This window comes from Pseudophryne corroboree, chromosome 3 (genome assembly GCF_028390025.1).
Source record: "Pseudophryne corroboree isolate aPseCor3 chromosome 3, aPseCor3.hap2, whole genome shotgun sequence".
Taxonomy (NCBI): Eukaryota; Metazoa; Chordata; class Amphibia; order Anura; family Myobatrachidae; genus Pseudophryne; species Pseudophryne corroboree.
Genome location: NC_086446.1, coordinates 187,554,476 through 187,567,911, shown reverse-complemented (window position 1 = coordinate 187,567,911; position 13,436 = coordinate 187,554,476). Strand labels below are relative to the sequence as shown.

The 13,436-nt window shown below is 45.3% G+C and overlaps 2 long non-coding RNA genes across 2 annotated transcripts in view; one reads left to right on the top strand and one right to left on the bottom strand.

The window, feature by feature from the left end:
- Positions 1 to 13,436, bottom strand: part of LOC135057574 (uncharacterized) — a 228,517-nt gene that overhangs the window by 9,275 nt on the left and 205,806 nt on the right. The gene's annotated exons all lie outside the window — the stretch shown is intronic.
- The window catches only part of LOC135057573 (uncharacterized), a 34,587-nt gene that overhangs the window by 9,276 nt on the left and 11,875 nt on the right, over positions 1 to 13,436 (top strand). The window contains exon 2 of the long non-coding RNA XR_010244209.1: positions 11,725 to 11,843. This is a non-coding gene — a long non-coding RNA (uncharacterized LOC135057573). The remainder of the gene's footprint in view (positions 1 to 11,724; positions 11,844 to 13,436) is intronic.

Below are 13,436 nucleotides of genomic sequence, written 5' to 3'. Positions count from 1 at the left end.
TTGCTCTCCATTGGAAAAAGAAGGAGGCTTCCCCTATTAAGATGGTCATTGATAAAGTATGGTACTTCGCAAGCATGGAAAAAAATCACTGCATACCTCCATAACAGATCTTTCCAGTTTCTTGTGGTTTGGGAATTATGGTTTAACTCTCAAGCTCCAGCACGTAGAACGCGCGCCCCCGGGGGCTCCGCGGCACTTCTACTGTGATCTTAGTAGCCTCGCCTCCCATAGAGTAGGTGTGTGACCGTCCTTAATACCACCTTTTCGTGTACCTTAAGCATTGCCTCTTATTTTACACTGGCGCTCCGAGCAGTATTTGCTGTATATAGAGACGCGCCGGCGGTCCCTCCGACTCTGTCTCTTTTCTTCCTACTCTATACTTTCCTCATCTTTCCTTTCTCTTCTTTTCTCGCTTTCTCTTTATTCTTCTTCTCCCTACTGATACAGCCACGAGATTTGTTTTTTTCTTTTTATTTTTTTGGTTCCTAATTAATCAAAGTGCTTTGGTCGCTTTTGATGTATACTTTATCTCTATTTCCTTTATTATCAACATGATGGTTTTTTTTTCAATATGGGAACCCCATGATCTCTGTTTTTAGATTATATCTCTGCTATAAAAATAATGTTGTTTTACGGATATACCCTCCCCACCTGTTGTGGGGGGCTAATGTAACCTTGTATAACTTGAAAATTAAATAAACAATTTAAAAACAAACAAACCGATAATCATCCCTTTCTGCAACTTGGATAAATCGCCCCTTTTACCCATGACAGCAACGATATGCCAGCACTTGTATGTGAAGTACTTCATGGGTTACACATACAAGAATGCCGACATTCAGAATTTAAAGATTCACCAAGTCAGCATCCACAATGTCGACATTGTCAGAATCTAACCATTGTGAATGTCGACATTCAGGGGCGGATCCAGAATAAAACGACAGGTGGTGCACCATGACAGGAGCAGAGGGGGGGCTTATTTGCAAGCGCTCCTGGAAAAGTGGGTGTGGACTCACTACCAGGGTGTGGTCTCAAAGAGAATGTCTTATTTATATGACATGGAGAGGGTGATGCCTTGGAGAGACAGAGGTTGGCAGGAGAGAGAGGGTGATGGGGTGGTGCAGGGGAGAGACAGTGGGAAACATAGAGGCAGTGGGGGACAGGGAGAGTGTGAAAGGAGAGGGTGACAGTGAGAGGCAGTAGGTGATGCCAGGGAAAGGGTGACAAGAGGAGGAAGTGTATGATACCACGGGAAAGCACTGGATGAGGTAGAGAATGACGGTGGCAGGGAAAGGGTAATAGGAGAGAGAGAGGCAACAAGGAGCGATAGTGGGAGATGTAAAGGCAGTGGGTGACAGGAAAGGGTGATGGGGAAAGGTAGTTGGTGACGGGGAGAAGGTGATGGGTAGAGGCAGGAAGTGACAAGGAGAAACAGAGGGTGATGCAGAGATTTGGATGCTGGACAGGAGAGAGATGGAAACTGGGAGAAAGTTACACAGGGGAAAAGAAGAGGGTGAAGCAATGGGTCACAGGGAGGAGAGGCAGTGAGTGACAGAGAGACAGAAGGTGATAGGAGAGAGAGGGAGATGGGGATATAGTGACACAGGGGAGAGTCAGAGGGTAAGGCATTGGTGACGGGGAGAGGTGGTGGGAAACAGAGAGGCAGTGGATGACAGGTAGAGGGTGAAAGGAGAGGGTGACAGTAAGAGGCAGTGGATGACGTCAGGGAATAGGTGACAGAAAGAGGCAGTGGGCAATGCCAGGGAAAGGGTGACAGGGAGAGGAAGTGGGTGATGCCAGAGGGAAGCAGTGGGTTAGATAGAGGATGATAAGGGGAGGCAATGGGTGACAGGGAACTGGTGACAGGAGATAGAGGTGATGAGGAGAGATAGTGGAAGACAGAGAGGCAGTGGGAGATAGGGAAAGGCAGAGGGTGAAAGGAGTGGGTAATAGTCAGAGGCAGTAGGTGATGCCAGGGAATGGGCAACAGGGGGAGGCAATGAGTGACACCAGGGAATGGATGACAGGGGGAGGAAGTGGGTGATGACAGGGGGAGGAAGTGGGTGATGTAGAGGATGCTGGTGAGAGGCAGTGGGTGACAGGAGAGAGCGGTGATGAGGAGAGATAGTGATAGGTGGTGAGGCAGTGGGTGACAGAAAAGGGTGATGGGGAAAGGCAGTGACCAGGAAGCAGACAATCCACTTATTGTGACCCAGCAGCAACTGGTGTGCAGATCTCAGGGCGGCCTTAAGGAGGGTTCACACGGAGAGATCTGTGCTTAAATTCTAAGCAATCTGACTAGACTGCTTAGAAATTAAGCACTGATCTCTCCATGTGTAGGGTGCCAGCAACAACGATGCGCGGTCCCGCACGTCGCTATCGCCGCCCCTAGATTTGGCATGCATACATGCATGCCAAATCTAGTGAGATCACTCATTTCACCGCTGGGTGGAATGAGCGTCCCCCCGTGTCACACACCCAAGCCCCGCCACCTCGCTCAGCACACATCGCGCTGAGTGGGGGGAGAGATGTGTGCTAAGCAGTCTGTGCTAGATCGCTCAGCACACATCTCCCCCATATGTACGGGGCTTTAGTCCCTGAGCAAGGATACAGACTGAGTGAGTAAAACAAGCCCCGCTTAATCTACTTTCAGTTAACCTAGAGGAAATGCTTGCTTAACCTGTATTAAACTTAACCTTAATGGTGATAGTGCTCCTCCTTTGCTCCGACATTTGGTGCCGCTGATAGCCACTAGATTGTGATGTCAGATCCCCAGCGCTGGTGGTGAGAATTGCTGGAAGAGCTGGAGACGGAGAGTAAAAGGGGGAGGGGAGGAGAGGAGTGGTAAGTGTTCTCTTCCAACTGGCCATCAAGCACACTCAGCGCTGCCTTAAGTAGTTCTGCCTCTGTCGGCAGGTCCTAGTGCCTGCCGGCTCTATTAAATAGAGAAAGCTAATCTATTTAAGGAGACTGTTGATCTCCTTTAGAAAAAAACAGTGGTATATATGCCGACAGTCGATTTTAGGGCTAGGGCTAGGTTTATGCTGCGGTTAGGTTAAGTTGACAAGTCAATGTAAAAATACACTGTTGACATGGCAACAGTCAACATTCTGTTAATGTTAACATAATTATTATTATTTTTTTCTATGTGTAGTACTCTCAGCAAGGTAGCACCTCTCATTACAAAAGGCAAGGGTGCGCAGTCTGGAGCCCTTCCCCCTTTAAAATGTTAATATTGTGTCAGTGTCAATATTGCGAATGTCAACATGCTGGTCATGTAGACATTCGGACTATGAACATATTATATTGTAATCTATCCCCATTTTACAGCAAGTCATTTATTACTATCTTGATAGTTTCAGAACATGATCCCCTGTAACACTACGTCTCTTTCTCTAATACATACCTGAAAGTATTAGTGTATAGATGTATATTGAATTATTATTATTATTATTATTATTTGTAAATTTGCAGGCAGGGCTCTTTTACCTCTTTCTCTGTCTGTTATTAATAACTGTTAATAATTATTGAATTGAATTAAACAGCCAACCTTTCCCTCTTCCAGCTGAAAATGGTGGAGGGGAGAATAGTGTAATATTATGGATATTGGTGTGGACAATGATGACTGCTGGTCACTTTAAATGCCAGTTAGGAACACAGATGTCCACCAGCAACATTGGTGTTACTGTGTGGAGATGTGTCCCACTAGAGACACATCAGTGTCTGGCACGAAGACAGTGTGTCTGCTCCCATTGCAGGAAGTGCAACAGTGGCAAGCAACCAGCGTTGGGAGGACCTGGTGTCTGTTAGTATATGATGCGCTCTGTGCATGTCTTCTTCCACATAGAAGCCTATGGGCACATCCCCTACTGTTAATCCCCTTGTGCCAGCGTCTCTCGGAGGTGGAGCTATATGTGATGTAGGCTCTGATCCTCCATCTTAGAGAGTGAGTGTAAGTGTACAGAGCTGAGACCGGGAGCGGAGCTCAGTAATAGACTATAACAGAGACTTACAGCGTTCCTTGCATGTATCACGGCTTCGGAGCTACCGCAGAGCCGGGTGCCGCATCTTCTCTACAGCGGGAGTCAAATTGCATGGCTGTGCAGTCCTCTGTCCCTTACAACCGGGAGATAGTGTCGGACTGGGGCATGTAGGGTCCACCGGGTAAATATAGTGGTATGGGCCCATGTTTACGGGTGTGGCCAGTCTCTAGAGGGGGTGTGCCCAGCTGCCACATTGGTTTGCCTAACCATTTTGCAATTGTTGGTCCCCTAGAAAAATATATACAGTAAATACTGTTGTACATGCATGATAATGTACTAGATGAGTAACTGTACAGTCTGGAACCTGATCCCTAAAGGAGGAGGTGGGCCCCCAGGCAGTAGGGCCCACGGTGGTTTCCCCTGTACCCCCTGTGGGCCAGTCCAACCCTGGGGAGATAACTTCTGCTGAGGCAATGCAGCCACACAATCAGACTGATAAGTACCGCTACCCCTGCTGTGTTATCTTGTATGATATAAGGGGGACAATTACCTATAGCAATACTGCATCTGAGTCACCTGTGTGTTTACTGAATAAACCTGCATTACTGTTTAAGTTCATTAAGTGTGTGGACTGACGTCACTACACCAGGCAATCCCATATACTCTGCCAACAGTTTATGGGCCCAGTCTCGCACCCCAGACCTACGTGTTCCTAAAGATTAACCCCTGAGTGCTTTTGGGTAATCACGCAAAGTTTAAAGTGACATTTTATAAAAGTGCAGAAAGGATGTATAGCACAGGACACAGCATGAACTTTGCTAAGCTGAAAGGTTCAGAGAAGTATGCTATATGGAAGTTTGCCATGGAGATGCAGCTTAAGCAGGAAAAGTTGTGGAAGGTCACAATAGTCCCAGGAGCAGGTCTGAAACCAGATGGCGTAGACAGAGCCATCGGGACGATAGGTTTAGCTGTGAAGCAGCATGTCTATTCTATAGTCAGTGGGAAAGTGTCAGCTAAGGACATGTGGACAGCCCTGTAAAATGCATATGAAGATAAAGGTCTAATGAAAGGATAAGATTGAGACGCATGCTATATGGAATGAAACTGAGTGCCTGCAAGGACATGAATGACTACATTGATAAATTATTGTCGATAGCTCAGCAGTTGGCATCTGTGGGGGCACAGGTGGATGAGGAAGAAGTGGCAATGGCTATGTTACAGAATCTGATGCCAGAATTAGATTTTTTGGTGGTTGCTTAGAGTCAAATGACACTAAGCAGAGAATGGAGATTGTAAGGGCCAAGTTGCTGCAGTTCCAAGAACGTATTCCTGTCGAGACCATAGATGACGGTTCTGCCTTGACCACAAGGGCACAAAGTCCAAAAAGCACAAATTTAAATGTTTTGTATGTCACAAGATAGGACATAAAGCTTTAGATTGCATAATGAGAATTCCAGTGGTGCGCAGAAGCAGCGTGACAAGCCAAACGAATCAGCACTGAATGTAGCAGACATTCACAGGAAGGATTGCTGGTACATGGTCTCGGGGGCAACTAGACATTTCAGTTGCAATAAGCATTGGTTCAATTCTTTAACACTGTGTGTACCCACTACAGTTACAGGGATTGGAAATAAGGCCCTTGCTGCATCACAAGCTGGGACAATCACAGTGTGTTTAAGAACTGGAGGAGAAACAGTTGTTACAGATATCCAAGATGTGTTGTACGTGCCTGATGTAGAAAGTAATCTCATTGCTATCAGAGTCCTAGAGAAGAAAGGCTATAGGGTGCAATTTCAGAAGGGCAAATGTATGGTGCAGAATAAAAGAGGGACTGTTATTGATTCAGTAACCCGATGCAACCAACTATATGTCCTGGACACTGTGGAGTGTACTGCAATGATAGCTACTCATGAAAAACAGTTAATGAAGCTGTGGCCCAAACGCTTGGGTCATCTGGGATATGACAACGTCTAAAAACTAGTAGATGGAATAGTAACAGGGATCACCGTGAGCAACGCTGAAAGACCCATGTGAGAGAGTTGCATAAAAGGCAAGCAAACTCCCAAACCATTTCAAAAGTCAGTTAGTAGAGCAGAGACACTGCTAGCTCTAGTGCACACCGACATGTGTTGTCCAATGAAGGTAGAATCAGTGGCTACAGGTATTTCATGACTCTCATTGACACCACAAGAATGATACACGTGTACTTAATTAAAGAAAAGAGTGAAGTTGTCAACAAAATTGTGGAATACAAAAACCTGGTGGAGACTCAGACGGGTCTGAAACTAAAGATCCTGAGATCAGACAATGGTGGAGAGTATGATAACAAAGTCTTACCCACATTCCTTAGGAAATAAGGCATAAAGCATCAGCTAACAACTGCCTACACATTGGAACAGAACGGCGTGCGTGATCGGGCAAACCGCACAATTGTTGAAAGAGCACGGACTACGTTAAGTGATGCTGGCCTGGAAAAGAGATTTGGGCAGAAGCAGTATATACTGCAGTACAGTGCCGTAACTAGGCATTTTAGCGCTGTGTGCAAGAAACGACATTGGCGCGCCCCCCCCCCCCCCCATGCACAATAGGGGCAGTGCGCGCCATAGGCGCGAGAAAAATATATAGGGGCGGGGCTTCATGTGGAAGGGGCGTGGCCACAAAATAATAGCAATTCATACTACGGTGCACAGTAGTCTCCATTATTCAAATTACGCTGCACAGTAGCGCCACTACACCAGGTAGAGCCCCTTTTATACATTACAGCAGACAGCGTCTCCCTTTTTACACATTACAGCAGACAGTCCCCCTTTTTACACATTGCGGCAGCCAGGACCCCTTTTTACACATTGCGGCAGCCAGTCCCCCTTTTTACACATTGCGGCAGCCAGTCCCCCTTTTTACACATTGCGGCAGCCAGTCCCCCTTTTTACACATTGCGGCAGCCAGTCCCCCTTTTTACACATTGCGGCTGCCAGGCCCCCTTTGCGGCAGCCAGTCCCCCTTTTTACACATTGCGGCAGCCAGGACCCCTTTTTACACATTATGGCAGACGGTGTCCCCCAGAGAGAGAGAGAGAGAGAAAGAGAGAGAGGGATATACTTACCTTCTCCCCGCTGACAGGCTCCTCGTGCTGGCATCTCCCTCTGTGCAGTGTGCAGGCATCGGACAAGGAGGAGGAGGGAGGGGGACTGGAGCCGCAGCAGCGCTATGTCATTGGTAGTAAGCGCCGCTGCAGCATCCCCCTCTCCTTCCGTATTGGTTGCCTGGCGCTGCTGTGGATGCTGGGATGGAGGAACCGCATCCCAGCATCCACAGCAGCGCCGGGCAGCCTATACGGAAGGAGAGGGGGATGCTGCAGCGGCGCTTACTACCAATGAAATAGCGCTGCTGCGGCTCCAGTCCCCCTCCCTCCTCCTTGTCAGCTGCCTCCGGCGCTTCTCTCTCCTCCAGCGCGGCTGCGGCGCACAGCGCGGACTTCAGAGGCGGCATGTAGTGAGTCAATTTGACTCATTACATGCCGCTGGCCGTGCGCCCTCAGGGCAACTGCGCTGTGTGCCAAGCCCACTCTCTCTACACATGTCATATCTGTCCCCCCCCCTGCAGTGTACATGGGGGGTCATTCCGAGTTGTTCGCTCGGTAAAAATCTTCGCATCGCAGCGATTTTCCGCTTAATGCGCATGCGCAATGTCCGCACTGCGACTGCGCCAAGTAAATTTGCTATGCAGTTAGGAATTTTACTCACGGCTTTTTCATCGTTCTGGCGATCGTAATGTGATTGACAGGAAATGGGTGTTACTGGGCGGAAACAGGCCGTTTTATGGGCGTGTGGAAAAAAACGCTACCGTTCCGGAAAAAACGCAGGAGTGGCCGGAGAAACGGGGGAGTGTCTGGGCGAACGCTGGGTGTGTTTGTGACGTCAAACCAGGAACGACAAGCACTGAACTGATCGCAGATGCCGAGTAAGTCTGAAGCTACTCAGAAACTGTTACGAGGTGTGTAATCGCAGTATTGCGAATACATCGTTCGCAATTTTAAGATGCTAAGATTCACTCCCAGTAGGCGGCGGCTTAGCATGAGCAAATCTGCTAAAATCCGCTTGCGAGCGAACAACTCGGAATGACCCCCATGGTTTTGCCCAACTGCTAACAAATGTGCTGCTGCAATCAACTCTGAATTAGGCCAACAGTTCAATACTAGTAGCACTGCATCCAACTTTACATACCTGCAATGACCACTTTGCTTGAGGCCATATAGTGACTTCTTTAAGAGACAAACCTTCCCAGTTTGGAATATATCCATATCATAGTGTTCAGGTGGTTCCATGTAAATTTCCTCAACTAACTCTCCATTCAGGAATGCAGAATCAAAGTCTAGCTGGTTTAACAGTAGCTCATGCAGTGTAGCAATAGCAATCACTAACCTTAAGGTGCTATACCTTGTGACTGGTGAGTAGATCTCTCCGTAATCGATTCCATACTTCTGGGTGTATCCCTTGGCAACAAGGCGGGCTTTGTAACGAGCTATTGTCCCGTCTGCATTAAACTTCTTGAAGAAAACACACTTGTTCTTAACTGTTTTACGGTCACTTGGTCTATCAACCATAGTCCATGTACTGTTATCATTTCGTGCTGACAGCTCTGTATCAATTGCTGACTTCCACTCTGTCCAATCACTGCTTGACTTTGCTTCCTGTATGTTTTGAGGTTCACAGTAAGCTATGTTTGCATACTCCTCACTATATTTCTTGGCTGGAATACCTTTGTTGCTCCTCGTGGAACTTCTGTTTCCTGACTTTTTGTCTGCTTTGACACTCTCAGTTTCAGACACGCTTTCTGCTGCCTGCACATCCAATAATACATTTTCTTGTTGCTCCACTGCTCCAGTTAGGAGTGCTGTTTCATAGAATATCACATCTCTTTATTTGAAAAGACATTTATTTGTAACATCCCAAAGTCTGTATCCTTTGCTTTTGTCACAGTATCCGAGCATTATACATTCTATGGATTTTGGATATAGCTTTCTCCTTTGGTTTATGAGCAACAGCCACTGTTGCTCAGTTTCAGACACGCTTTCTGCTGCCTGCACATCCAATAATACATTTTCTTGTTGCTTAAAATTAGAGAATTTTTTGACAAAAATAAAAATAAGAATAAAGGACTCAGTGGAATGACTGATGGGAGTGATGCATGTGTCATAGATGACTTGCAGGCTGTCAAGAAATTTAAACCAGTATCAACTTTTGACCCACAGTCATTCAATCCTTCAGTCCGGACATTCCACAGGCTGTTGGATACCTGTAGCCAGGAACCTCCTGCAAAGGCCCCATATATCCATCATAATCTTTCAAGGGATGAGAGGTCCGCCTTGAATGATTTAAGTAAACGTCAAGACATTATCATTAGGGGAGCGGATAAGGGGGGACCTCAGTTTTACAAACAGGAATGTCTCAGGTTGTTGGATGATGCCAAGACGTACTGCAAATTGTCTGCAGACCCAACTGAGAGATTTAAGAAAGAGTTGTTGGGCATTGTACAGAACGGATTGCAGGACGGTGTGATAGATTCTGACACTAAGGCATTTTTGTGTAAAGCATTTCCTGTTGTTCCAATTTTTTATATTATCCCTAAGCTACACAAGGATCCACAGCGCCCCCCTGGTAGACCGATTATATCAGCCAGGGGGTCGCTGTGTGAACCTGTAGCTAGCTTTTTGGATTTTTTTCTGCAACCAGTGGTTCAGGGCACTAGAACGCACCTTAAAGACACATGGTCACTTTTAAGAGAATTTGAGGATATTGGCCCACTACCACCAGATATGATATTAGCAAGCATTGATGTCACAAGTTTATATACTTGTATTCCTCACGATTTGGGCCTGGCGGCTGTGCATGAATTGATTTGTGACAACCCATTATATGAGGGACCAGAAATAGGCTTCTTTATGAAGCTATTAGAGTTTACATTAAGGCATAATTTTTTCTTATATGATGGGAGTTTCTTTTTGCAACAAGCAGGGTGTGCGATGGGGAGCCGGGTGGCCCCCTCGTATGCTAATTTATTCATGCATGTTGTTGAAGGCAAATTGTTTTTTTCAGTGCCCTCCGTTCAAACCTATGTATTTAAGTATTTTAGATATATAGATGATATTCTACTGTTCTGGACAGGCAGCATTGAATTGTTACAGGAGATTATATCAGCTCACAATGCATCTTCCTGTCCAGCTAAGTTGACAGCAAACATCAGCACTGAGAGGGTACAGTTTCTTGATGTAGATATTAGCATTGTTGAGGGATGTCTACGTACCAGTCTGTTTGTAAAACCCACAGACCGGAATACCCTTTTACAACACAACAGTTTTCATCCTGCTGCGACCATTGACAGTTTGCCTTTTTCCCAATTCATTAGAGCCTGTCGGATCTCCAGTGATGCCAATGATAGAGAGGTTCAAATTGATAAAATGGCCTCTAAATTCCTTGAACGAGGATATCCACAGAAATTGCTTATGCAGGCTAAAAGGAGGGCTCTGTCATTGGATCGCCTTACATTATTGAAGCAAAAAGAACCAAGTACAGCAGCCACACAGTTAGTTCCTTGGGTCAATCGTTATACCAGCAAAAGTAAACACACATGCAAAAGGGCCAAACAGCTTTGGCCCATTATCAACTCAGAGCCAGAATTACCATCACTGCATAATTCACAGCTCCTGCCTAGTTTTACTAGGGGTCCCAATATCAAAGACCGAGTGGTTCGTACAGATATAACGGGGATGGGGCCACCTAAACAGCAGCATTTTCTATCTAGGAAAGGAGGGTGTTTCAGATGCACGGGGTGCACGACATGTAGTGCATTGATTGTAGGTGATAGGTTTAATCATCCATTCTCTGGGAAGGTATTTTTCATTAAGCCAGCCTTATCCTGTACCTCGAAATTCGTGGTGTATCTTCTGTCTTGCCCTTGTGGATTGCACTACGTGGGCAAGACAGAAAGGCAATTCAAGGAAAGGATTGCCCAACACAGGACTGCCATTAGGGCAGCGTTGTTGTCTGGCACCAGCGATCAAGCTGTGGCCAGGCATTTTGCGCAGGCCAGACACAGTCTAGCGGCACTAAGATATAGAATGATTGCACAGGTGCCCAAGTCTTTGCGAGGAGGCGATCGGGGAAAGAAGCTATTACAATTAGAGGCTTGGTGGATTTATACCCTTGATACCGTGAACCCCAAAGGGCTGAACGAATCTTTAAGTTTGTCTGCGTTTATTTAAATAATTTAAATAATTTAAATAATTCCAAATACCTCTTAACTATGTGCAGATTTTATACTGTAGTTGGTATTTATCTTGCATATTTGCACAAGAACATCATATTCCAGTTTGTCAGACATTCTATTCACTGATCCCATTGTCGGGATGACGGTGGAGTCAGTACACATGACATAATACAGTGTAAGTAGTTAATCATGAGGTATTACACTTTAATTTGGTAAGAGTACAGGCCAATAACGCAGACAGGTGTGTTATGTTCCGGATTTATCATTATTGAGTATTAAGATTTACTGTTTTTATAGTCCACGTTTTGTGCTTTGTAATTTTTATTGTCACCACTATGTAATTGTCTTGTTATTTGATTGTGGTTTTACACTGTTTTATTGTGGGGCTTGTTACCTCACATCTTATTTGTATGCTCACTGGTTTTTATCTCGTTACTATGGTGACATGTAAACACTTGCTGTTCGTTTCCTCCAGACTGCCTGGCGCAGATTCACGTGACCTCGCGGGTTCCGGTGACGTCAGGGCCCTGAATCCGGAAGTTGATGCGGGCGTCCGTGGGCTGCGGCCGGCGTCGGGTGAGACACGGGCAGCATGTAAGTATAAATGTTTGTTCATGTTATATGCACATGTTATCCTGATGACGGGGTGAGACCCCCCGAAACGTCGTTCTTGACTATAAATTGTTTGCACTGTTAAAAAACGCTGGGAGTGCCGCCTCTTTCTTTTGGCTATATATATATATATATATATATATATTTCTTTACATAATTCTAGACACACAGTTGTTTCTAATGTTTCTCATTTTTTGGTGCATGAATTTTTAGCACCATTTTTATTGTTGTCTTTTACATGTCCTTTGGAATGTTTTTTTAAAGATTTTGTAACGGCTTTTTAAAAAAAGCATTCTTGAATGTTGCCTTTTTATGTCCAATTTTCTTAAACGTTCGTTGTAAATAAACCCCGCATTGTTTTTAAAAGTACTTTTTTAGTCTCCTAGAGTATTTACCACCTATGGTCGCTCTGATCTTATTTGCTTTTTCCAATATATATATATATATATATATATATATATATACAAAATAGGTCGCACTCACGTATAAATGTCAAATCAACAGCTGGGGTGTCATCCACAGATCCAATGACGAATCCACTTATAGAAACAAGAAATGGAGCACTCACCAGTCTCTACTTAATTAAACATCAGCAGGGTTTTATTCACCAGACAGCATAAACTGACTGTCCATTACAGTCCACCAAAGATTCATATGTCCTCTCAAACGTTTTCGGTCAAACATAGACCGTCATCAGGAGATACAGAATTGTGCAAGAGTTGTCCCATATCAATTAAAAACACCAGCAACTTATCTAACCCTGCCTTACCGGCTCCTTTTCTACCCTCTATTCGATAAACGGCGCCAAAAATGACGTCACAGGCTGGGCGGAGCCAGCCCGGACTGTGCACTCCCCATTGGGAGTTACCATCCTCGGTAAATCCCACATCATATTGAATAAATATTCCCCTTACATAATCCAAAATAGTGCGCATACCAAATAGGACAAACAGTAGCGGCCAGTACGTCCAAACAGGGCGCCCCCACTACTTCCAGCCTCCGTGGTCAACACCACGTAGAGGCGGAGATGACGTTCACTGATGGTTGCCAAGCAACCATCTCCGGAAACACCCACAGTCCGTCAACGCTCCAATACAACTGCAGTGTGCGTGGGCGGAAATGACGTATCGGGCGGTTGCCAAGCAACCCCCCGGGCGTCTACAGAGACTAATCACAACAAATAATGCTCGTTCTGTGCCTTTACCTATGGGGGATACATACCCATGGGATTATACTAATATACAGTATAATCCCATGGGTATGTATCCCCCATAGCTAAAGGCACGGAACGAGCATTGTTTGTTGTGAATAAAACCCTGCTGATGTTTAATTAAGTAGAGACTGGTGAGTGCTCCATTTCTTGTGTGTATATATGTATGTGTATATATGTATGTGTATATATGTATGTGTATATATATATATATATATATGATTTTTCTAAAAAAGATTTTTGGCAAACAATGGCCTAATACGCTGCAGGATGCCAGCTTGCTCTATATTGGGAATTTAGCATATAGCGCCCTCCATGAATTGCCATGTGTCTCAAATTCAATAAAGAGTAGATGCTAAAATAAT